This window comes from Rattus norvegicus, chromosome 16 (genome assembly GCF_021556685.1).
Source record: "Rattus norvegicus strain SHRSP/BbbUtx chromosome 16, alternate assembly SHRSP_T2T, whole genome shotgun sequence".
Lineage (NCBI taxonomy): Eukaryota > Metazoa > Chordata > Mammalia > Rodentia > Muridae > Rattus > Rattus norvegicus.
The window spans coordinates 16128877-16156230 of record NC_141549.1 but is presented as its reverse complement, the minus strand read 5'-3'; the positions used below and the strand labels follow the sequence as shown (position 1 = coordinate 16156230).

General features: G+C 39.7%; 2 pseudogenes across 1 annotated transcript; one reads left to right on the top strand and one right to left on the bottom strand.

Moving 5' to 3' along the window:
- Positions 1-11969: 11969 nt before the first annotated feature.
- Positions 11970-14024, bottom strand: Entr1l2 (endosome associated trafficking regulator 1 like 2; annotated as a pseudogene). The gene has a single exon (XR_015639715.1). The product of XR_015639715.1 is annotated as an endosome associated trafficking regulator 1 like 2 (transcript).
- A 111-nt stretch (positions 14025-14135) lies between these two features.
- Positions 14136-21521, top strand: Hspa8-ps3 (heat shock protein family A (Hsp70) member 8, pseudogene 3; annotated as a pseudogene).
- Positions 21522-27354: the final 5833 nt, after the last annotated feature.

Below are 27354 nucleotides of genomic sequence, written 5' to 3'. Positions count from 1 at the left end.
TTCTTTTTTCTTCCATTCATATCTTTAGAAAACTGGTGTTTTTGTTGTAGCAAATTTCTTATATTTTAATCATATTTTTTCCTCCCATAACTCCTTCCAGATTCTTCCTATTTCCTACTAACCCAACTTCATCCTCCCACCTCTGTTTGTGTGTGTGTGTGTGTTTGTGTGTGTGTGTGTGTGTGTGTGTGCGCGCGTGTGTGTGTGTGTATGATTTGTGTCTTTCTCACCCTTCCCAAGCCTGAAAATAAAAACAAACAAACAAACCTAAGTTAAGACAAAAACATCAGGTCAAATAGCACATTACACACCCAGGATTTGATTTGTGTTGGCCAGCTACCCCTGGGTAGGAAGCCCCCTCTAGAGTTGGGTGATATTGTCCAATGACATGTCTTTGGAGACTAAGTTGCAAATAGTTTCTCTTTTTTCATTTTTTATTGGATATTTTCTTTATCTGTAGTTCAAATATTATCCCCCTTCCCCGTTTCCCCTCTGAAAACCTCTTATCCCATCCCCCACTTCCTGCCTCCATGAGGGTGCTCCCCCACTCACCCACCAACCCACTCCTGCCTCCACCCCACCCTGGCATTCCCCTACAATGGGGCATCGAGCCATCGCAGGACCAAGGGCCTCTCCTCCCACTGATGCCTGACAAGGCCATCCTCTGCTACCCAAGATAAAATTTACAGACCACATGAAGCTCAAGAAGAAAAAAGACTAAAGTGTAGATGCTTCAGTACTTTAGAAGCGGAACAAAAAACTCACAGGAGGAAATATGGAGACAAAGTGTGAGGCAGAGACAGAAGGAAAGGCCATCCAGAGACTGCCACACATGGGATCCATCCCACATGCGGTCACCAAACCCAGTCACTATTGCTGATGCCAAGAAGTACATGCTGATAGGAGTCTGATATAGCTGTCTCCTGAGAGGCTCTGGCAGAGCCTGACAAATACAGAGCCCGATGCTCACAGTCAACTATTGAACTGAGAATGGGGTCCCCAAAGGAGGAGTTGTAAAAGGACTGAGATAGCTGAGGGGTTTGCAACCCCATAGGAAGAACAACAATACCAACTAACCAGACACCCCAAAGCTCCCAGATACTTAACCAACAACCAAAGAGTACACAGGAAGTGACCCATGGCTCTAGCCATACATGTAGCAAATAGCTTCTTGCTTAGAGTTAGAAAGCTGTGTTCACCTCACATTCTCAGTGCTCTGTGCTTTTACATCTCTGTAATTCATATGCTTTTTAGTCCTGTTGTATCTGGATAGAGTTCTTTTCACCACATCTAGCTTTAAAATCTCCAGGAATCCTCTTCCTTACTGGTCCTGGAGTTGTTGTGGATTGCCCTGGTGTTGTTTGTATTTTGATGTTAATTTCGTTTTCTCAAGAGGGGCTACCCCAAGGAGGAGTGGATTGAATTTGTACTAAGATGATTTCAGGTGAACCTTTTCTCCAATTTTTTTTTCTTTTCTTGGATATTTTCTTTAATTAAATTTTTTTTCAATAGGAAAGACCAATGGGTCTCATACAAACATCATATACATCAAGCTATAAGCTATTAGAAGTTTATAGCTTGGTCTGTCTTATGGCTCCTGAGAAGGCCCCTGACACCCTGCTGCTGCTCTTGTTGAAGTTGCTGGGTTCCACATTCTCACAGGTCTTAGAAACCACCGGAAGTAGTATTTGTGAGGAGGTGATGGGGGTGAACACAAGAAGAGAACTGGGGTTCTAGGTTAGAGCTCAGCAACTGGTACCCATGGTGAGAACAATTAACCAAACATAGCTGGATGCAATCTTATCCACATTAGGCATCGCCTAGAGGTCCAGGCAGCGCTGTTTCTAGAACCCTCTATATTCAAACCTGAAAAGGCTCGAGTCCCTCAAGAGAAAAGTATTTGTGTAAAACCTACACACTGCCACCTGTGGCCACACTAGCTCTAGCTTACTTAATGCCTAATAGATAGACTGTATAAGTGATTACTGCATTGTACTATTTAAAGAATGACATGGGACATGCACTTGTTCACTACAGGCCCATTCTTTTTTCAAATATTTCCCATCCATAATTTGAAAGCTAACTAGGAATATGTGACCTTTCAGAAAATGGCTCTTTAAAACAATAAAACTGGGAATGTCAGTATAGTTCCCCAGACTTGACATGTTACTCTGTGTCTTCACTGTGTAATCTTTAACCACCATGTTCTCAAACAGAGGAACCTGCAGGAACCACTTTCACTCTAGCCTCAAGAGGGTTAAAGAATGGAGGAACACAGGTTCAATGACTTTATTGCAGGGGGCCAGTCAGGACTTGGTGGATGCAGACTCAGGGCAGCAGCAGGGGGAACTTTCACAGGCACAGAGCACAGTAATTTCAGCAAGTTCTGAGAATCCATATTTTCATGATTCTCCATGGCTCTTCCTCATAGAGAGTACTTTTCACTCAGAGAGTCCTAGAGACCAAAAAGAAGGGATTCTTCTTCTTCTTCTTCTTCTTCTTCTTCTTCTTCTTCTTCTTCTTCTTCTTCTTCTTCTTCTTCTTCTTCTTCTTCTTCTTCTTCTTCTTCTTCTTCCTTTTCTTCTTCTTCTTCTTCTTCTTCTTCTTCTTCTTCTTCTTCTTCTTCTTCTTCTTCTTCTTCTTCTTCTTCTTCTTCTTCTTTCTTCTTCTTCTCCCTCTCCCTCTCCCTCTCCCTCTCCCTCTCCCTCTCCCTCTTCTTCTTCTTCTTCTTCTTCTTCTTCTTCTTATTATTATTATTATTATTATTATTATTATTATTATTATTATTATTATAGCTACCGGACACCTTCAGGTCTCCCAAGCTGAGGCATCCAATGTGCCAATCTTTCAGCGTCCTCTGGAGGATCAGAAAGCCTCCTTCACATAGCAACACTGTGCTCCCTGTTTCTGGTCCTCTTCTCTGTGTATTGATTTTTCAAGCACTTAGTCATCGCCCAACCAAGATCGTTACAATGACCAAAATATTTCAGAATGTTGTGTGCCGCTCAGCCACCACAAGAAGCACTGAAAGAGAAGTCATGGACACTGAGCCTGCAACTCCCTTAGGAATATGCTCCTGCCCCAACTCTCAGATATTTTCTTTATTTACATTTCAAATGTTATCCCCTTTTGTGTTTTCTCCTCTAACCCCCCTATCCCATCCTCATTGTATGAGGATGCTGTCCCACCTGTCCCCTCCTTCCCACCCACCCATTGGATCTCACCTTCCCTGACCTGATATACCCCTACACTGGTGCATCTAGCCTTCCTAGAGTCAAGGGCCTGTCCTCCCATTGATATCCATCAAGACCATCCTCTGCTACATATGCAGCTGGAGCCATGGGTTGCTCCATATGTACTCTTTGATTGTTGGTTTAGTCCCCGGGGCTCTGAGGTATCTGGCTGGTTGATTGATATTGTGGTTCTTCCTATGGGGTTGCAAGCCCCTTCAGTTTTTTTAGTCCTTTCTCTAACTCCTCACTGGGGATCCATTCTCAGTCCCATGGTTGGCTGCTAGCATCAGCCTTTGTATTTGTCAGGTTCTGGTATAGCCTCTCAGGAGACAGCTATTATCAGGTTCCTGTCAGCATGCACTTCTTGGCATGCTCAATACTGTCTGGGTCAGTCAGAATGGCTAAGATCAAAAACTCAGGTGACAGCCGATGCTGGCGAGGATGTGGAGAAAGAGGAACACTTTTCCATTGTTGGTGAGATTACAAGCTGGTACAACCACTCTGGAAATCAGTCTGGTGGTTCCTCAGAAAATTGTACATAGTACTACCTGAGGACTCGACTATACTACTCCTGGGCATATACCCAAAAACTGTTCCAACGCATAACAAGGACATATGCTCCACTATGTTCATAGCAGCCTTATTAATAATAGCCAGAAGCTGGAAAGAACCCAGATGTCTTTCAATGTAGGAATGGATACAGAAAATGTGGTATATTTACACAATGAAGTACTACTTAGCTATTAAAAACAATGACTTCATGAAATTCTTAGACAAATGAATGGAACTAGAAAATATTATCCTGAGTGAGGTAACCCAATCACAAAATAACACACATGGTATGCATTCACTGATAAGTGGATATTGGCCCAAAAGCAGATAATACCCAATATTCAATTCACAGACTACATGAAGCTCACGAAGAAGGAAGACCAAAGTGTGGATGCTTCAGACATTCTTAAAAGGGGGAAGAAAATACTCACAGGAGGAAATGTGGAGACAAAATGTGGAACAGAGACTGAAGGAAAGGCTATCCAGAGACTGTCCCTTTTCTCCATTTTAACTGGTCAAAGAAAGCCTACTTTTGGTTTACGTGTTTCTGGTGACCCATGATATTAAAATCCTTCACATATACTTAGTACGTATGTGTCTATGTCTTTGTGGGACAAACAACAATTTTGCAACTAATATTTAAACTAGATTACCCTTTTATTATTGAAATGTAGAATAATTTAACAACTCTGGAGAAAAGTATTTTCTTTAAATCAGAGAAGCATTTGCAAATATTTTTGTCATACCTGCCGGAGTTCACTCTATTCTTAGCCTATTGAGCATTTTTTATCATGAAATACCACATTATTATTTGAAGTGGTTTAACTCACCTACAGAGATGATCATGTAAAGTTTAATTTTTTAAAATAGTAGTAATGAATTGTGTTAATTAAATATTCACTGTAAAAATCATGTTGAAAATTTGCTATAAATCTTGACATTGCACATAATACTATTTATAAATGCTTGGGTTCAATTTCTAACATTAACTGAAGAGTTTTGGGTTCTTATTTATATATGTTTTAGATAGATTGAATTTTTGTAATACTTTCTCTGATTTTGTTTGCAAGAAAATGCTGAGCATATAAAAACACTGCCAAAGGTTTTATTTTCCTTTAGTTTGAGGATATTTTGGTAAAGACCAGTTTTTATTATTTGCATGTAAGAATTTACTATCTAAACAACATGGCTTTGCCAGATGCTTACAGGTATATTTTTAGATGGTTAATTCAATTTTCACTAGTTATTAGTCCATTCAGATTTACTATGAGTTTTCAGCAATATGCGTGGTTTGTGTTTCTGCAAATTTACCAGTTTTATGTAGATTGTAATTTGCTTGTATGGAGTACCTTTTAGTAATTTTACAATCTTTTCTATTATGTAATGCTTGGCAATATTCTAAGCTTCAGTTTTAATTCTAATAATTTGGGTCACTTTTTCATATTTTTGCATCAATATTCATAAGGGAAATTGGTCTGAAGTTCACTTTCCTTGTTGCGTCTTGGTGTGGTTTAGGTATAAGCGTAATTGTGGCTTCATAGAAGGAACTAGATATTTCTCCATCTGATTTTATTTTGTGAAAGAGTTTGGACAGTATTGGTATGAGGTCTATGAAGGTCTGATAGAATTCTGCACTAAATTCATCTGGTTCTGGACTGTTTTTGGTTGGGAGACTTTTAATGACTGCCTCTATTTCTTTAGGAGTTATGGGGTTATTTAGATGGTTTATCTGATCCTGACTTAACTTTGGTACCTTGTATTTGTCTAGAAAATTGTCCGTTTCCTCTAGATTTTCCAGTTTGGTTGAGCATAGTTTTTTTTTTAATTAGGATCTGATGACATTTTAAATTTCCTCATATTCTGTTGTTGTGTCTTCCTTTACATTTCTGATTTTGTTAATTTGGATACACTCTGTGTGCTCTCTGGTTAGTCTGGATAAGGGTTTATCTATCTTGTTGATTTTCTCAAAGAATCAGCTCCTGGTTTTGTTGATAGATAATTTGTATAGTCCTTTTTGTTTCTACTTAGTTGATTTCAGTCTTGAGTTTGATTATTTCCTGCCTTCTGCTCCTCTTGGGTGTATTTGCTTCTTTTTGTTCTAGAGCTTTTCTGTGTGCTGTCAAGCTGCTAATGTATGCTCTTTCCTGTTTCTTTTTTGAAGCAGTCAGGGCTATGAGTTTTTCTCTTAGGACTGCTTTCATTGTGTCCCATAAATTTGGGTATGTTGTGCCTTTGCTTTCATTAAATTCTAAAAAGTCTTTACTTTCTTTTATTCTTTATTCCTTGACCAAGATATCACTGAGTAGAAGTTTGTTGAGCTTTCTTGTATGTAGGCGCTCTCTCTCTCTCTCTCTCTCTCTCTCTCTCTCTCTCTCTCTCTCTCTCTCTCGTTCTTGAAGACCAGCCTTAGTTCATGGTGATCTGATAGGATGCATGGGATTATTTATATCTTCTTCTATATGTAGAGGCCTGTTTTGTGACTGATTATATGGTCAATTTTGGAGAATATAGCATGAGGTGGTGAGAAGAAGGTATATTCATTTGTTTTAGGATGGAATGTTCTATAAATATCTGTTAAGTCCATTTGGTTCATGACTTCTGCTAGTCTCTCTATGTCTCTGTTTAATTTCTGTTTCCATGATCTGTCCAGTGGTGAGAGTGGGGTGTTGCAATTTCCTACTATTATCATGTGAGGTGCCGTGTGTGATTTGAGCTTTAGTAAGGTTTCTTTTATGAACGTAGGTGCCCTTGTATTTGGAGCCTCGATATTTAGGATTGAGAGTTCATCTTGGTATATTTTTCCTTTGATGACTATGAAGTTTCCTTTCTTATACTTTTGATAACTTTTTGATAACTTTTGAAAGTCTATTTTATTTGATATTAGAATGGCTACTCTAGCTGTGTTTCTTCAGACCATTTGCTTGGAGAGTTGTTTTCCAACCTTTTACTCTGAGGTAGTGTCTGTCTTTGTCTCTGAGGTGTGTTTCCTGTATGCAGCAAAGTGCTTGGTCCTCTTTATCCATTCAGTCTGTTATTCTATGTCTTTTTATTGGAGATTGAGTCAATTGATGTTAAGAGATATTAAGGGCTGTTGTTTCCTGTTACTTTGTTGTTAGAGGTGGAATTGTTTGTGCGTCTCTGTTCTTTTGGTTTCTTTGCAAGGAGATTACTTTCTTTCTTTTTCTAGGTGTAGTTTCCCTCCTTGTGTTGGAGTTTTTCATCTAATATCCTTTGTAAGCCTGGATTTGTAGAATGATATTTTGTTAATTTGGTTTTGTCATGGAATATCTTTATTTCTCCATCTATGTTAATTGAGAGTTTTGCTGAATATAGTAGCCTGGGCTGGCATTTGTGTTTGCTTAGTATCTATATAACCTCTGCCCAGGATCTTCTGTCTTTTATAGTCTCTGGTGAGAATTCTGGTGTAAAGGTCTGCCTTTATATGTTACTTGACTTTTCCCCTTACTGCTCTTAATATTTTTTTTTGTGCATTTGGTGTTTTGACTATTATGGATTGGGAGAAATTTCTTTTCTGGTTCAATCTATTTGGAGTTCTATAGGCTTCTTGTATGTTTATGGGAATCTCTCTCTTTAGGTTAGCTAAGTTTTCTTCTATAACTTTGTTGAAGATATTTACTGGCCCTTTAAGTTGAGAATCTTTTACTCTGTTTGATACCTATTATTCTTAGGTTTGATCTTCTCATTGTATCCTGGATTTCCTGGATGTATTGGGCTGGGAGCTTTTTGTGTTTTACATTATTTTTGATGATTGTGTCAATGTTTTTTATGGTATATTCTGCCCCTCAGATTCTCTCTTAATATCTCTTGTATTCTGTTGGTGATGCTTGCATCTATGACTCCTGATCTCTTCCCTATGTTTTCTATCTCCAGGTTTGTCTCCCTTTGTGATTTCTTTATTGTTTCTATTTCCATTTTTAAATCCTGGACTTTTTTTTTCAATTCCTTCACCTATTTGGCTGTGTTTTCCTGTAATTCTTTAAGGGATTTTTGTGTTTCTTCTTTAGGGACTTCTACTTATTTATTTGTCTTTTCCTCTATTTCTTTAAGGCAATTATTTATGTCCTTCTTAAAGCCCTCCATCATCATTCTAAAATGTTATTTTAAATCCAAATCTTGTTTTCCAGTGTGTTTGGATATTCAGTATGTGTTTTGGTGGGTTCTGATGATGCCAAGTATTCTTGGTTTCTGTTGTGTAGGTTCCTGCCTTTGCCTCTAGCCATAAGGTTGTCTCTGGAGTTAGCTTGTCTTATTGTCTCTGACAGTGGCTTGACCCTTCTGTAGGCCATGTGTCAGCACTCCTGTAGATCTGTGTTCTTTCAGCCAGATCTGGGAACAGAGAGTTGCTTCTTGGTTTGTTTGACCTGAAGCCTCCAGGTGTGTTGCTTGCCACAGAAGATTTGGTCTTATTTCTGTTCTTAGGTGTGTAGGGCCTACTGGTGACTGGCTTTTAGCTCTAATTGGTGCAGGCAGAAGCTCAAAGGGTCCTGCCCCTGACTGCTCCTAGGTCCCTGTGCCTAGAGGGCACACATGGCACTAGGAGATGTCCTCTGGGGTCAGAAATATAGGCAGCGAGTAGTTGTCTTCTCTGACTTCACAGGATTGTCCGAACTTCTGAGGGTTCAGCTCTCTCCCCCGTGGGATTCCTCTTAACCTTTTCAAGTATTACAAAGTTTCAGTTTATGTTTATTAGTGCCTCCAGTTCTCACAAACATTGCTTTTCTATTTCAAATTTCACTCACTATTTTCCCTCTTTCCTAAGGTTTTTATTTTTCTTTCACTGATTGAAATTTTCTTAGAGCACATATTTTTGAATATTCCTCTTTCTTAGTCTGCATATTTATAGCTGCAATTCCTGCTTCAGATACTCAATGCTTTCAGGTTGCCTCATTGAACTCGGTGACTGACTCTCAACACCCAATTTGATAATGATATTTTCCACTAGTTTTAATTTTATATGTTTAATAATCTAGTTGGTTGATCAATTTATCAAAAGTTATTGCCTATTTCACCTTGCTATAATATCCCATATAGTTCTACAAAGACGAAAAAGCACCTTTATATAAGGCACTACCAGAATTCTGAGCCATCATGGGATACAAAACATAATATACCCATTAAAGTTTTCCTGTGGAATGAATCCTATACTGGCATCAATACAGTAATTATGACCAGCCTTTCACTGTACTGAACATATCTCACTTGAAATCTTCTCTGTGTCTTCAATACAGCAGAGTATGCTGTTGCTATCTTCTGTGACAAGACAATTCAGAGACAAGGATGATTGCTCATAGAAACCCAACTCATTAGAAAACCATGGAGGAAGAATAGACTTGATTAATTAGGTTACTGTGTTCACCATCAGTCTATAACAGGAATTGTTGAACGTTTTGTTCCAGTTGAGTAGATTGCATTTTCCCAATAAATTCACTTCTAGTCACACAGTATATAAAGCACTCAAACTAAGAAGCTTTAGTTGAATTCCCTTGGGTAACCCCATTGTTATGTGTCCCATAATTGGTGCTGAGATCTCTAAGGCATTCAAGCTCTGTAGTTTAAAAATAGTTGGCTGAAATAGTTGTTAGACATGTTTGTGTGCTTAAGAGGTCACATGTGGCTCAGGCTAGGTCAAAGCTGGCATCACTGGATTACCTTTTCCCCAAAACTTTCTTGGAGTTAAACATTTAAGTGTAAAGGGTATTATAGCTTTGAGATGATTAATGCATATCTTCAGTATGAATTGTAATGTTACAAAGACTGAGGAATTTTAATTTGGCTATACTGATTAAGATTATCATATTGAAAGTTATAGTTGGCTTAATGATTACAAAACATGAGAAAAACCAAAACAGTGTTAGAGAAACTATTCTTTTATAAACAGTAAAACTCTGACTATATGTGATAACAGTATGTAACATATTTATAATGAGTTAACTCAGTATTCATGAGTAGGGTCAGAGCAACCCTTAATTAACATGTTGGTAAACAGTGAATTTAGTAGTTTTTTGAGGGAGCTGAGGTTAGCAAAGGCAGCAGAGAAGCCTGATTCAGTGAAATGTGAGAAAACATTTTGTGTAATTTCTATTTAACATGAAAATGATAAATTAAGTTCTAGGAAGCTTGCTGTGAGGATATGAGTGCTCTACAATTTGATGATACCACAGGGGCTTCCTAATTTACTCTTGTAGGATTTCAATATGAGATAGCATATTTTGACTTTGTAATATGTAATTATGGACTAAATTATGCATTTTTGACCTCAGAAAACCGGTGTGAACAGAAACTTCTAATTGTAAAGCAAAATAAAGTTAGAAAGAGGAGAGGTTTGCAAGTGTATGATTTTTGTTATGATTTTTTGTCATATTAACTGTAAAACTAAAAACAGTTAAATAGCATGTGAGTCTTTCATAATGGTACCTAAGTATAATCTCAACACTTTGGAGATTGTTAATAGTCAGTCATCATGGTTTCAAGGTCAGTGTGCATGACAAAGCAAACCCAAGGCAGACTTTACTGCTTGAGGAGGGCGTGTCTCAAAAAAAATAAGTAGGGTTTAAGATTGTATTTCATAGGTGTGAATAAAGCCTGAGATCAGATCTTCAGCAGACATGTATTGAACTAAGTGTGTTGGTGGAATGGTAGGCAGTTTCTTAGAGTATGATAGTCACACATCTAGCTAATCCCTGAGCTCTGGATTCACTGAGAGACCCTGCCTTAAACAAAAAATGAGGGAGATAAAGAAAATACTTGTTGTAGGTTCTGAGTTCCACATCTGTAAATACCCATACATTATAAGAAACATCTCCACAAATTCAGTGCACACATGCATACACACACACACACACACACACACACACACAAACACACACACATACTGAGAAAGAGAGAGAGAGAGAGAGAGAGAGAGAGAGAGAGAAACATATACAGACTAAAAATAAGAAAATAAGTGGTCTATGACATTTTTCTCCAAAGAATAATGAATATATTTATTTACTATGTAAATGTATGCTCATTTCCTTTGACAATAAGTCTTTCTGTCATTATACTGGGAAAGTGACAGAGATGTCATGGCTTAGCCAAAGCTTATAACATTTTTTTTCCTTTTAACTGGACCTGTGCCAGTATGGAGGATGACCATGAAAGTCAGAAGTTGAGTCTTGAGGTTACTGCATTATCCACAGAGCCTACATGAAGAGTTATTTATTTTTCTATGCCATTTGAATTCCTATGAGAAGGAAAAATAAAACATTCATTTAAAATCTTGAATAGATTTCAGAGGTTATCAACTCTAACTTCGAGGGTCACTAGAAAAATATTTATTTCCATTTAGTCAAATTGTTAGTTTAGTCAGAATGTTTAACTTTCATTATACACATCATAACAATAGTATGATGAGTAAAATTCTAAACATGTAAATGTAATATATGAGAATTAATATACATTTTTCTTTAACAATAATTTAACTTAAGATGATCCCTCCAGTACTCATGCAAGTTTTCATATTTATTGATAAATATGAATAAACATAGAGTGTGGGACATTAGGAAACACAGCAACAAATAAAGATATTTGTCTATAGATACTGTGAAAACATACAGAGACAATATGTATAAACTGGGAGAAAATGTTTAAATTGTATATGTAGTAGGATACTACAAATCTGGACAACATCACATATTCCTGACATGTTTGGTTTTTGGAATGGGGTTCTTCATTCTAGGAAAGATACTATACAACTGCTCACATGAGCCCATGGGTGCAAAATGAGCATAGCTATCATGAAAACAAAATCTTGGCAAATGTTTGACACATCATCATTTGCTTAGTAACTTAGAGATGAGATTAAGGGGAATATACCTAATATACCATACTTGATCTTAGCCAAAATGCCGAGAAGCGATTATATCTAATATAGCAATCAACAAAATATTACATGATAACTTTGTATTTATTGTTTACTTTACTTAAAGAGTCTCCCTTTGTGTTAAGTGGGAACTCTCAAAGTCTTAGTGGTTTACGAGTGTTTAGTGTTTAAAATTCCAATTCTTGAACATGGTGTGGATTTTAAAGTTGTATTTAGTCAATTTGTGCTATAAATACTCTTGTTTGGGTCTGACCTGAGAAGCAGCTACCAATTTTACTGTCCAGCAGAAATATTTCACACTCTTTTTTTTTTAAATGATCTTCAAGATTTATTTAGATAAGAAAGCTGTTGATCTCAACAGGAGGGGAAGAGGGAAATTTAAAAAATCTATAGGAAAGTGGTCCCCAAACCCTGACCCCTCAGCACAGCACAGGGTGCTGCTTTTGTCTGCTTGTCCTTCAAAACCAGCCAGCCAGCCCAAAGAACTGGTGCTGACCTGAGGCAGGTAGGTGTGTGCTCTAATTCCAGTCTGAACCGCACTATGCAAAAGATGCACTGACACATTAACACTCATCAAAACCAACAGCCTCAAATGGCTTCCCGAAGCTGGTAGCCCAGAGTAGTGCGTGTGTGACGCTCTGCAATGCAGTCTGTGACTTTGGTACTCGGGTCCTGGTAGGACAGCAGCATCTACCGAGTGGTGCTGCCTCGGTGAGGCTGCTGACAGCAGGAGCCGTCCGTGAAGGCCACAATGTCAACGTCTGTTCGTGAGGCAGAGTGACAGCAAGAGTCCTGTACAGGCTGCTCGCTTCCACACTGGCTCACTTAGTGTTCTGCTTAGTAAAACTGGCCCTGAGCCCGAGCTCATCCTATAGTAAATCTGAGGGACAGTGGAAGAAGCTTTTTACCAAACTGTTGTTTCAGCTTTAGTGCTTTCTAAAAATTGCTGGGTTTTATAAAAATGTCTTCCAGTAAATCAGTGAGTCTATCAAACAGTGGGACTTCCCCAAAGGACTTCATGTAAACTGTTAGGTGCAACCGGTGGAAAGGAGCCCTGTACTGCAGGTGCCCGGTCACGTGCTTAGGCTGTGAGATGGTTTGGTGAGGACTGCTTAGTTAGGAGCACAGTTGGAAGCTGTGTGGTGCCATCGGTGCAGAGGTGCCGGGACCCGGCGGCAGGTCGTGTTCTCAAGAGTCTGCCTCATCCTTAACTTCAGTAATTCTGTCGATAGACTTGAGGATTTCAGCAACAAGGTTCAGTGTCTCTGCTCCAGACACCAGCTGCTTTATAGATGCGTGTGCACTGTTCATGACAACATGGAGGTTCTGCAAGGCCACATCGGTGTTCTGCTTCACCACGGTAAGGCTGGCACCCTGGCCTGACCGCAGGGCTTCGTTTTCTCGCTTGAAGTTGGAGAGCTGTGCCTGGAGCAAATTTACTTCCTGTTTCAGCTTCATGACATGATTTTCTGCTTTTACAGCCCGTTTGGTCATCAGTTCGAGGTTCTGTTCGACTTGCTGGACTACTGACTCCAGGTCATGGAAGTCACTCTCTTCCTTGATCATCTTCGCCTCCAACTTCCGTTCGAGCGTCCTCACCATTTCTGTTTGAGTTTCAGAGAAGCTCTGAACCTCACTTAGCTTTCTTCTGAGCTTAGAGTTTTCATCTTTCAGTGCTTCGTAACTTAACTGCAGCGTCCGCAGGTGTCTGTCCCCTAAGGATTCTTCATGAGCTGCAAAGTCTACATTAGGATTCCCAGCTGGAGACGCTGGGGAGAGCCTGGAGTCAGTGTCACTCAGTGTCCATGGGGGCAAAGACTCAGGACCTGCCAGCTCTGACGCGTTGGAAAAGAAGGAAAGGTAGGTGCCACAGGGCGATGAGTTCTGCGTGGCTCTCGTGGAGTGAGTCTGCTCCACGGCAGACGGCAGGTAGGCTCTGCTCCACCCGTCCTCTTCATCCTCCTCTAGGTTGCTGGCTCTTGTTGGGTCTTCAAAAAATGGCTGCTGATATTCCAGGCCATATCCCATGGGCTGGGAGACAGGGGAGTTGTGCTCTAGTCCCAGTGGGTGCCTCGAGGCCTCCTTCGGGTAAATTCGACTGGTGGCTGTGTCTTCTTTTGACAGGCTGAGGTTCTTGGTTTTCAAAAACTCTTTGAAGGAGAATGGATTGGCTTCTTCAAGGTCTTCAAGTTTGTCACCGTCGGGAACTACGAGGCTCCGCGTCCGCGATAGTGGGGGCGCGCCCTGCCGCCGCGCGTAGCCCGACATCGCCGCGCCCTAACCCGGCCGCGGCCCCATGGCCCACAACGCCGTCGCCAGCCCCTGCCTCATCCGGCGCGGCCGGCCGGAAGCCTGCCAATATTTCACACTCTTAAGAATGACAAAAGTCACTCACTGAACGCGGAGCCAACTCTTGGGCTTTTGGGTAGCCTGGTCATCAACACAGCCAGGCCTACATTCAAGACACCATGTCTAAGGGACATGAAGTTGGCATTGATCTTGGCACCACCTACTCCTGTGTGGGTGTCTTCTAGCATGAAAAGGTGGAAATAATTGCCAATGACCAGCGTAACTGTACCATGCTGAGCTATGTTGCTTTTATTGACACAGAAGATTAATTGGGGATGTGGCCAAGAATCAGGTTGCAATGAACCCCACCAACATAGTTTTTGGTGCCAAATGTCTGATCAGATGTAGGTTTCCTGCTGCTGCTGTTCAGTCTGACATGAAGCACTGGCCCTTCATGGTGGTGAATGATGCAGGCAGGCCCAAGGTCCAAGTCGAATACGAAGAGGAGACAAAAAGTTTCTATCCAGAGGAAGTTCTGACAAAGATGAAAGAAATTGCAGAAGTTTACCTTGGGAAGACTCTTACTAATGCTGAGGTAACAGTTCCAGCTTATTTCAATAACCCTCAGCAATAGGCAACTAAAGATGCTGGAACTGTTATTGGCCTCAATGTACTTAGAATTACCCAATGAACCAACTGCTACTGCTATTGCTTATGGCTTAGATAAGAAAGTCGAACCTGAAAAGAATGTGCTGATTTTTTTTACTTGGGAGGTGGCAATTTTGATCTGTCAATCCTCACTATTGAGGATGGAATCTTTGAAGTCAAATCAACAGCTAGAGACACCTACTGGGTTGCAGAAGACTGACAACCGAGTGTCAAACATTTTATTGTTGGTTTCAAGAGAAAGCACAAAAAGGACAACAGTGAGAGCACGAGAGCTATCCGGCATCTCTGCACTACCTGTGAGTTGGTCAAGCACACCCTCTCCTTCAGCTCCCAGGCCAATAATGAGATTGATTCTCTCTATGAGGGAATTGACTTCTATACCTCCATTACCCATACTTGATTTGAGAAATTGAATGCAATCTGTTCTGTGGTACACTAGACCCTCTAGAGAAGGTCCTTTGAGATGCCAAACTGGACAAGTCACAGATCCATGATATTGTCTTGTGTGTGGTTGTACCAGAAACCTCAAGATTCAAAAACTTCTGCAAGACTTCTGCAAAGGAAAAGAAGAAAACCCAGATGGAGCTGTTGCCTATGGTGCAGCTGTCCAGGCAGTCATTCTATCTGGAGATAAGTCAGAGAAATGTTCAGAATTTGCTGCTTTTGGATGTTAATCCTCTTTGCCTTAGGATTGAAACTGCTGGTGGAGTCACGACTGTCCTTATCAAGCACAATACCACCATTCCCACCAAGCAGACTCAGACTTTCACCACCTACTCTGACAACCATCCAGGTGTACTCATCTGGGTGTATGAAGGTGAAAGGGCCATTACCAAGGACAACAACCTGCTTGGAAAATTTGAGCTAACAGGCATACCTTTAGCACCTCATCGGGTTCCTCAGATTGAGGTTATTTTTGACATTGATGTCAACAGTATCCTTAACATTTCTGCTGTAGATAAGAGCACAGGAATTTTCTCCCTATGTCCAGAGCTGAAAACCAGTCACCAGAAGTACTGAAAGACCTAAGAGCAGAGGTAAGACCAACTCTTCTGCTCCAAGCGAACGAACTACAGGCCTCAGGACACATAAACCCGGGACAGTCTGGGACAGGAAGGCAAGCTAATGCTAGAAACAACCTGATGGCGAGAGGCAGTTCCAGAAAACAAAGAAAAAGAAATCAAGACTAATTAATATCATCAGAGCCCAGGTCTCCCACCAAAGCAAATAGTGGATACACAAACACACCAGAAAAACAAGATTTGGATTTAAAATCACATCACATGATGATGATATAAGACTTTAAGAAAGACATAAATAACTCCCATAAAGAAATACAGGACATCATAAGTAAACAAGTAGAAGCCCTTAAAGAGGAAACACAAAAGTCCCTTAAAGAATTACAGAAAAAACACAACCAAATAGGTGAAAGAATTGAAAAAAAAAGCATCCAGGGTTTAAAAATGAAAATAGAGACAATAAAGAAATCAAAACAGGAGACAACCCTGGAGATGAAAAACCTCGGAAAGAGATCAGGCATCATAGATGCAAGCATAACCAACAGAATACATAAGATAGAAGAGAGAGTCTCAGGGGCAGAAGATACTGTAGAAAACATCGACACAAGCTTAAAAGAAAATGTAAAACACAAAAGGTTCCTAACCCAAAAACATCCAGAAATCCAGGATACAATGAGAAGATCAAACCTAAGGATAATAGCTATAGAAGAGAGCAAAGACTCACAAATTAAAGGGTCAGTAAATATTTTCAACAAAATTAAAGAAGAAAACTTCCCTAACCTAAAGAAAGATATGCCCATAAATGTACAAGAAGCCTACAGAACTCCAAATAGATGACCAGAAAAGAAATTCCTTCTGTCACATTATAATCAGAACACCAAACATGGAAAACAATGAAAGAATATTAAAAGCAGTAAGGGAAAAAGGTCAAGCACAATATAAAGGCAGACCTATTAGAATTATACCAGCTTCTCACCAGAGACTATGAAAGACAGAAGATCCTGGGCAGATGTCATGCAGACCCTAGGAGAACACAAATGCCAGAACAGGCTACTATATCCTGCAAAACTTGCAACTAACATAGATGGAGAAACAAAGATATTCCATGACAAAACCAAATTTATATAATATCTTCCCACACATATAGACCTAAAGAGGATAATAGATGGAAAACTCTAATACAAGGAGGGGAAAAGCAAGAAGTAATCATCTTGCAATAAACCCAAAAGAAGAGAGCCAAACAAAATTTCATAGGAAATAATAACAAAAATAACAGGAAACAACAACCACAATTCTTTAATATCTCTTAACATCAATGGACTCAATTTTTAAAAGCATACACTAACAGACTGGATACTTAAAGAAGACCCAGCATTTTGCTGCATAGAGGAAACACATCTCAAGGACAAAGACAGACACTATCTCAGAGGAAAAGGCTGGAAAACAATTTTCCCAGCAAATCGTCCAAAGAAACAAGTTGAAGTAGCCTTTCAAATATTGAATAAAAATGACTTTCAACCAAAAGTTATCAAAAATGATAGGGCAGGTTACTTCATTTTCATCAAGGGAAAAATGCAGCAAGATAAACTCTCAATCATGAATATATATGCTCCAAATAAAAGGGCACTTACATTCATTAAAGAAACCTTATTAAAGCTCAAAGCACACATTGTTCCTGAAATAATAATAGAAGGAATCTTCAACACCCCACTCTCATCAATGAGCAGATCATGGAAACAGAAACTAAGCAGAGACATGGAGAAACCAACAGAAATTATGAACCAAATGGATTTAACAGATATTGATACATTTCATTCTAAAACAAAAGAATATACCTTCTTCTCAGCACCTCATGTTACCTTCTCCAATATTGACCATATAATCTGTCAGAAAAGAGGCCTCAACAGATACAAGAAGATTGAAATAATCCCATGCATCCTATCAGATCACCATAGACTAAGGGAGGTCTTCAATAACAACAAAAACAACAGAGAGCCCACATACACATGGAAGTTGAACAACACTCTACTCAATGATAACTTTGTCAAGGAAGAAATAAATATATTAAAGACTTTTTAGAATTTAATGAAAATGAAGGCACTGCATTCCCAAACTTTGGGACATAACGAATGCAGTATTATGAGGAAATCTCATAGCTCCGAGTGCCTCCAAAAAGAAACAGAAGAGAGCACACATTAGCAACTTGATAACACAATTAAAGCTTTATTACAAAAAGAAGCAAATTCACCCAAGAGGAGTAGACAGCAGAAAATAATCAAATTCAGTGTTGAAATCAACCAAGTAGAAACTAAAAGAAGTATACAAAGAATCAACAATACCAGGAACTAGTTCTGTGAGAAAATAAAAAAGATAGATAAACCTTTAGCCACACTAACTAGAGGGCACTGAGAGTCCATTCAAATTAACAAAACCAGGAATGAAATAGGAGACATAGCAAGAGAATCTGAGGAAATTAAAATATCATCAGATCCTAATACAAAAGCCTATACTAAACAAAACTCCAAAATCTGGAGTAAATGGACAATTTTCTAGAAAGATACCAGGCATCAAAGTTAAATCAGGATCAGATAAAGTATGTAAACAGTCCCATAACTCCTAAAGAACTAGAAGCAGTTATTAAAAGTCTCCCAACCAAAAAAGCCCAGGAACAAATGGATTTATTGCAGAATTCTATCAGAACTTCATAGCAGACCTAATACCAATACTGTCCAAACTATTTCATAAAAGAGAGACAGAAGGAAAACTACTCAATTTCTTCTATGAAGCCATAGTTACAGTTATACCTACACCACACAAAGACCCAACAAAAAAAGAGAACTTCAGACCAATTTCCCTTATGAATATTGACACAAAAATACTATGTAAAATTCTAGCAAACTGAATCCTATAGCATATCTAAAAGATCATCCATCATGACCAAGTTGGCTCCATTTCAAGGTTGAAGAGATGGTTCAAAATATGAAAATCCATCAACATAATCCAGTATGTAAACACACTCAAAGAAATAAAACAAATCAGTAGCCTTTCTGTACTCAAAGGATAAACAGGCTGAGAAAGAAATCAGGGCAATGAAACCCTTCACATTAGTCCCAAAATACCTTGGTTTGACTCTAACCAGGCAAGTGAAAGATATGTATGACAAGAACTTCAGGTCTCTGAAGAAAGAAATTGAAGATCTCAGAAGATCGAAAGACCTTCCCTGCTCACGAATCAGCAGAATTGATATAATAAAAATGGCCATTTTGCCAAAAGCAATCTACAGATTCAATGCAATTCCCATCAAAAGTCCTACTCAGTTCTTCATTCAGTTTGAAAGAACAATATGCAAATTCATTTGGAATACCAAAAAAACAGGATAGCAAAAAGTATCCTCAACAATAAAAGAACTTCAGGGGAATCACCATCATTTACCTGAAGCTGTAGGTCAGAGCAATAGTGATAAAAACTCAATGGTATTGGTACAGAGACAGGCAGGTAGATAAATGGAATAGAATTGAAGACCCATAAATGAACTTACATAACTATGGTCACTTGATCTTTGACAAAAGAGCTAAAATCATCCAGTGGAAAAAAGAGAATTTTCAACAAATAGTGTTGGTTCAAATTGAGGTCAGCATGTAGAAGAATGGAAATTGAACCATTCTTATCTCCCTGTACAAAGGTTAAGTTCAAGTGGATCAAGAACCTATATATAAAACCAGATACACTCAAACTAATGAAGAAAAAGTGGGGAAGAGCCTCGAACGCATGGACACTGGGAAATATTTCTTGAACAAAACATCAATGGCTTATGCTCTAAGAATCGACAAATGGGACCTCATAAAATTGCAAAGCTTCTGTAAGGCAAAGGACACTGCCATTAGGAAAAACTGGAAGCCAATAGATTGGGAAAAGATCTTTATCAATCCTATACCTGATAGAGTTCTAATATCCAATATATACAAAGAACTCAAGAAGTTAGACTCCAGAGAGTTAAATAACTATATTAAAAATGGGATACTTAGCTATATACAAAGAATTCTCAGCTGAGCAATATCAAATGGCTGAGAAGCACCTAAAGAAATGTTGAAGAACCTTAGTCATCAAGGAAATGCAAATCAAAACAACCCTGAGATTCCACCTTGTACCAGTCTAAGATAAAAAGAAATCTAGGTAACAGCAGATTCTGGAGAGGATGTAGGGAAAGAGGAACACTCCTCCATTGTTGGTGGTATTGCAAGCTGGTACAACCACTCTGGAAATCAGTCTGCAGATTCCTCAGAAAACTGGATATAGTACTAACTGAGGACCCAGTTATACCACTCCTGGTCATATACCCAAATGATGCTCCAACCTCTAACAAGGCCACATGCTCCACTATGTTCATAATAGGCTTATTTATATTAGCCAGTAGCTAGAAAGAACCCAGATGCCCTTCAACAGAGGAATGGATACAGAAAATGTGGTACATCTACACAGATGGAGTACTACTCAGCTATCAAATGGAATGACTTCATGAAATTCGTAGGCAAATGGATGGAACTGGAAAATGTCATCCTGAATGAGATAACCCAATCACAAAAAGCACACATGGTATGCACTCACTGATAAGTGGATATTAGCCAAAAAGCTTGTATTATCCAAGATACAATCCACAAACCACATGAAGCTCAGAGGAAGACAACCAACGTGTGGATGCTTCAGTTCTTCTTTAAAGGGGGAATAAAAATATTCATAGGAGGAGATATGAAGACAAAGGTTTGAGCAGAGACTGAAGGTATGACTATTCATAGCCTGCTTTACCTGGGGAGCATATATACAGCCCCCAAACGCAGACAATATTGATGAAGCCAAAAAGTCCATGCTGCCAGGAGCCCGATATAGCCGTCTTCTGAGAGGCTCAGGCAGAGCATGACAAATACAGATGTGAATGCTTGAAAGAAACCACTGAACTGAGAATGGGTCCCCATTGGAGGAGTAAGAGAAAGGACTGAAGAAACTGAAGGGGTTTGCAATCCCATAAGAACAATACCAACCAACCACAGCTACCAGGGACTAAACCACCAATCAAAGAGTATACATGGACAGAACCATGGCTTCAGCTGCATATGTAGCAGAGAATGATCTTGTTGGGCACCAATGGGAGGAGATGCCCTTGGTCCTGCCAAGGCTGGACCCCCCAGTGTAGGGGAATGCCAGACTGGCAAGGGGAGGGGCTTAGGGAGGGGGAACATCCTCATTGAAGAAGGGGGAAGGGGATGGGAAGGACTTATGGACAGGAAACTGGGAAAGGGAATAACATTTGAAATATAAATAAAAATATTTAATAAATATAAAGCAGAGGAAAGGAGAACAAGTTCATCATCACCAATGACAAGGGCCACTTGAGTAAGGCAGATATTGAGCGCATGGTCCAAGAAGCTGAGAAGTACAAACCTGAGGATGAGTAGCAGAAGGATAAGGTTTTCTCCAAGAATTCACTGGCGTTCTATGCCTTCAACATGAAAGCTACAACTAAATATGAGAAACTTCAAGGCAAGATCAATGATGAGGACAAACCGAAGATTCTTGACAAGTACAATGAAACCATCAGTTGACTGCATAAGAACCAGAGTTCAGAGAAGGACGAATTTGAGCATCAACAGAAAGAACTGGAGAAGGTCTGCAACCCTAGCATTACCAAGCAGTACCAGAGTGCAGGTGGCATGCCTGGAGAAATGAGTGGTGGCTTCCCTGGTGGAGGAGTTCCTCCATCTGGTGGTGCTTCTTCAGCCCCACCATTGAAGAGGTGGATTAAGTCTGTCCAAGTAGAGGGTGTAGAATTGTTTCACGGGAATCCAAAACAAGTAACATGGAATAATAAAACTATATAAATTAGCACCAAAAATGACAGAAGTGTCAAGTATGTTCTTGATACTGTCTGACTGAGACAGATGCAGGTACTTACAGACAACAATTGGATTGGGGTCAAAGATTCCTATTCAAGAGTTAGGGGAAGAATTGTAGAAGCTCAAGGGGATGGAAACCCCACAGGAAGACCAATAATATCAACTAACCTGACCTCTCAGAATTCCCAGAGACTAAGCCACCAGTCAAAGAGCATACATGGGCTGGTCAATGGCTTTTGGCACATATGCAGAAGAGGACTATCTTGTCTGGCCTCAGGAGGAGAGGATGTGCCTAATCTTGTAGAGACTTGATGCTGCAGGGAAGGGAGATGTGTGTGTGTGTGGGGGGGTGGCATGAGGTAGGGGTGTATGGGTGGATGAGGTTGGTAGGTTAGGAGCACGCTCTCAGAGAAAAAAACGAAGGGAGATGGGTTAAAGTCTTCTGCAAGGGGAGACTGGGAATGAGGAGGGGGCAACTTTCAGAATGAAAATAAATAAAAAAATGTAAAAATACAGGTTGTGCATTTTAAATAAATTTAAATAGGAAAACTTACATATAATAAAGTATGCTGTGAATCTTTTCAGACTTCATTTTTCTTTATAATAGTGAGTGTACGCATGCGTGCATGCAATGTACACCACAACAGGACACTAAGTCCCCTAGAATTGGGGTTACTGAATACTGTCAACCTCCTAAATATTGGTGCTGGGAATAAAACTCTGGTCCTCAGCCAGAGAAATGCCTACTTTATCTGTTGAAACATCTCTTGAGCCCTTCTGTTAGTCTTTTAAATATTGCCAACTTTAGTGAACAAGTACTGGTACTTGATTGTGTTAATCTTCCTATCACTGCTAATTAATGATATTGAATATGTCTTCAGAGGAGTATTTGCCATCTGTGCCTTTGGATGTTCAGTAATGAGCTTTTATTATAAGTGTACTATGAAGTTTTCTTTATGTTATGGACATGAGTGTTTACTCAGAATTGTAAATGACATGCATTTTTCACAGCCTGTAGCTTATACTTTCTTATCAGTGACAGACTTCAAATTTTTAGTTTACCCTTTCCCGTTGCCCGGAAAATGCCGAGGCATAAACCACAAGCTTCCTTTTCCACGTTAAAAGTTTTGTAATTTAGTGTAGGTCAGTGAACTCTTATGGCTAACTCTTTCATGGTATGAGAAATACCTATGGTTTATTTTGTCTGAATGAAAATTTAGAGCTTGATGTAAAATAAAACATAGAAACCATAAGGGAAAATGGTCCAATTTCCACAATAATGGGGTGTGCATACTTTTAAAAAAGTATAAAATTTTAAAACTGAATAATAGTAAAATTTTCTTAGAAGACACTGTAAGATATCAAAAAGAAGAAATTTTTTCTTGGTTGATTACACCTGAAAAACATTTGTCCAGTAAAGATATGTGTAAGGAACATTTAACTAGATCACATAGGAGTTATAAGTGTCTTTAGGAAGCATCGACTTTTTTCTGAAATAATTTGTCTAGGTTTTGCCCTCCTCAAATAATGTGCAAAGACTTTTCCCCATAACTCTGCTATATTTGTAACTTTGTTTTTTTTTTTTTTTTATTAACTTGAGTATTTCTTATATACATTTCAAGTGTTATTCCCTTTCCCGGTTTCCGGACAAACATCACCCTCCCCCCTCCCCTTCCTTATGGGTGTTCCCCTCCCAAACCTCCCCCCATTGCCACCCTCCCCGCATAGTCTAGTTCACTGGGGGTTCAGTCTTAGCAGGACCCAGGGCTTCCCCTTCCACTGGTGCTCTTACTAGGATATTCATTGCTACCTATGGGGACAGAGTCCAGGGTCAGTCCATGTATAGTCTTTAGGTAGTGGCTTAGTCCCTGGAAGCTCTGGTTGCTTGACATTGTTGTACTTTTGGGGTCTCGAGCACCTTCAAGCTCTTCCAGTTCTTTCTCTGATTCCTTCAACGGGGGACCTATTCTCAGTTCAGTGGTTTGCTGCTGGCATTCGCCTCTGTATTTGCTGTATTCTGGCTGTGTCTCTCAGGAGCGATCTACATCCGGCTCCTGTCGGTCTGCACTTCTTTGCTTCATCCATCTTGTCTAATTGGGTGGCTGTATATGTATGGGCCACCTGTGGGGCAGGCTCTGAATGGGTGTTCCTTCAGTCTCTGTTTTAATCTTTGCCTCTCCCTTCCCTGCCAAGGGTATTCTTTTTCCTCATTTAAAGAAGGAGTGAAGCATTCACATTTTGATCATCCGTCTTGAGTTTCCTTTGTTCTAGGGATCTAGGGTAATTCAAGCATTTGGGCTAATAGCCACTTATCAATGAGTGCATACCATGTATGTCTTTCTGTGAGTGGGTTAGCTCACTCAGGATGATATTTTCCAGTTCCAACCATTTGCCTACGAATTTCATAAACTCGTTGTTTTTGATAGCTGAGTAATATTCCATTGTGTAGATGTACCACATTTTCTGTATCCATTCCTCTGTTGAAGGGCATCTGGGTTCTTTCCAGTTTCTGGCTATTATAAATAAGGCTGCGATGAACATAGTGGAGCACGTGTCTCTTTTATATGTTGAGGCATCTTTTGGGTATATGCCCAAGAGAGGTATGGCTGGATCCTCAGGCAGTTCAATGTTCAATTTTCTGAGGAACCTCCAGACTGATTTCCAGAATGGTTTTACCAGTCTGCAATCCCACCAACAATGGAGGAGTGTTCCTCTTTCTCCACATCCTCGCCAGCATCTGCTGTCACCTGAGTTTTTGATCTTAGCCATTCTCACTGGTGTGAGGTGAAATCTCAGGGTTGTTTTGATTTGCATTTCCCTTATGACTAAAGATGTTGAACATTTCTTTAGGTGTTTCTCAGCCATTCGGCATTCCTCAGCTGTGAATTCTTTGTTTAGCTCTGAACCCCATTTTTTAATAGGGTTATTTGTTTCCCTGCGGTCTAACTTCTTGAGTTCTTTGTATATTTTGGATATAAGGCCTCTATCTGTTATAGGATTGGTAAAGATCTTTTCCCAATCTGTTGGTTGCCGTTTTGTCCTAACCACAGTGTCCTTTGCCTTACAGAAGCTTTGCAGTTTTATGAGATCCCATTTGTCGATTCTTGATCTTAGAGCATAAGCCATTGGTGTTTTGTTCAGGAAATTTTTTCCAGTGCCCATGTGTTCCAGATGCTTCCCTAGTTTTTCTTCTATTAGTTTGAGTGTGTCTGGTTTGATGTGGAGGTCCTTGATCCACTTGGACTTAAGCTTTGTACAGGGTGATAAGCATGGATCGATCTGCATTCTTCTACATGTTGCCCTCCAGTTGAACCAGCACCATTTGCTGAAAATGCTATCTTTTTTCCATTGGATGGTTTTGGCTCCTTTGTCAAAAATCAAGTGACCATAGGTGTGTGGGTTCATTTCTGGGTCTTCAATTCTATTCCATTGGTCTATCTGTCTGTCTCTGTACCAATACCATGCAGTTTTTATCACTATTGCTCTGTAATACTGCTTGATGTAACTTTGTGTTTTAACAACAGATTTTTAGGTAAAAAATTTGAATATTTGTATATATGGGAAGGACGCTATTTATGGACATGAGTGTAATGCTTTCAGGGACCAGAAGTGGGTCTCAGATGCCCGAGATCTAGAGTTAGAGTTTGTCGTGAGCTAGCTGACATGAGACTGAGATCTGACCTCAACATTAGAGCTGAGATCTGACCTTACATCAACAAGAGCAGTGGATGTCCCTAACCAATGAACTGCCTCTAGCCATACTCTGTGGCTGTTCTTGTTTGTCAGCTTGACTTCATCTGGAATTAACTAAAATCCAAATATGAACAGCACACTAGTGAGGTATTTTTGTTTAATGTAAAGTAGGATTAGCTGCACTGTACCCTTAACAAATGTTCTTTCTATACATATAAGGTTTGATCTGTAAGTTGTCAGGGAATTAATATACCTGTCTTCAGGTTTTTATTAGTCCATTGAGAGATTCGTGATCCCTAAATTCTTCCCAAATTCACCCCCTTCACTACTCACCCAACATTGTCTCATATATACTCTTGGAAGCCAATTCTTACTGTCCAGGTATTCTAGTGTGTTCTTCACCTTCACAGCCTAATGCAATGGCCTCAACGTTCCTTCTAGTTTGGAATCTGATCATGTCACACGTTGTCTGGCCTGAGCTGCTCCCTGGAACTTTGGTGCATTCTTCTATTATCACCTTGATTTTGCCAACTTGCAGGCATTCAGAAACCAATACACTGCAGACAGTGCTGCCAAGTTCTACTCCTGGCTCAAGTTGGAGCCTGGCACCTTTATCCGCAATGACCACAATGAATCCCTATGGATGATGGGAACTCACATCCTTAGATGGCCATGGTTTTCTGCTCATGGACGTCTTGCAGTGACCTTCTCAGTTCTGGTCTCCTCCCCACACCCTTTGCTTCTATGAAGTTGTAGCTTTAGTACATGTGTGTTGCTCTCAAGGCACAATTCCCATTATTACTATGAAAAATCTTGTGCTGAATTTCTCTTTATCAGTTTCGATTTCTTTGGCAATTACAGCACTTTACCCACCTCCACCTCTATGCACTTTGGATACTCTGTTCACACAAATTTCTTGCCTTCGATTTTCATTATAAAGGTCACTAAATATGGTGAAAAAATAACGGAAGATAAATATATGTTATTTTATCTTAAAATTACTCACTCTGAACAATGTAGTCCATTAATTTAAAATTCAGTTTCACTCTGTTTAAAAGGATTTAGAAAGAATGCAGCTATATCTAATTTTTCTCCCTTTGGATTAAAAATACATTGATAGGTATGTGTTTGTCTGTGTGCACACAAATGTGCTCAGGTGATCACAGAGATCAGAAGTGGGAATCACGTCCCCTGGGGTTAGAGTTGTGATCAATCTATGATGTGAGTTCTCGGAGTTGAACTAACTTGGGTCCTCTGGAAGAGGAAAAATGCTCTTAGCAAGTAAATTATACCTCCAGCCTTGTAGCCAGCATTCATATCCAAAAGCTGCAAAATAGCCCTACTTTATTTCCAATGAGGTTATTGTTGCTCTCTCAAGGACAATCTTCCTCTTTACCTACCCGAGTGCATTCTAGTCTTCCACACCCATGAAGACGAACCGCTAAGCTTTACCCACAGCATTCTAACGTCTCTTCAGTCCACCGTTCCATACCCTTTTCAGTCCTTCCTACAAACCAGTTTTGAATGCCTACAAAGCATATGGAAAGATTTGTCGCAGCAATTCCTCTATTTCTCAGTACAGATTTTTTAATATTTATTATTTCTCTTGTTAATGTCACCAAAAATACCTGACAAGAAGCAGCTCAGGAGGAGAAGGACTTATTTTAGAGCACAGCTTCAGGGTGGGAAAAGCGCAGCAGCTGAGCGGTGGGAGCCTGCGGTTGGTCACATCACAGCCAATGGTGGGAAGGGGAGAGATAGATTTCTCTTAGCACTTGCATTTGCATTTTCCTGAGACGAATGTAACTGTATCTTTTTATGCCGCTTATTATCCTGTTTTAGATTTATAGATGTAGCATCAATTTGCTTTTAAACGAGCTTTTACAGGCATGATAATTTAATTTTGTGCATTTTCTGTCTTCCTGTTTAGATGTTTATTCACTTGTTTAAAATCATTTAGGTAGGTAAAGCATCAATGTGAAGCAGGAAATTAAATTCTGAACCCATGTCTTTAACTTCTATTAAGAATTTGATTGTTGAAGGGAGAGAGGTAATGGGGGGAGGATGGGGAGGGGAACACCCATAGAGAAGGGGAGTGGGAGGGGCTAGGGGGATGTTGGCCCGGAAAC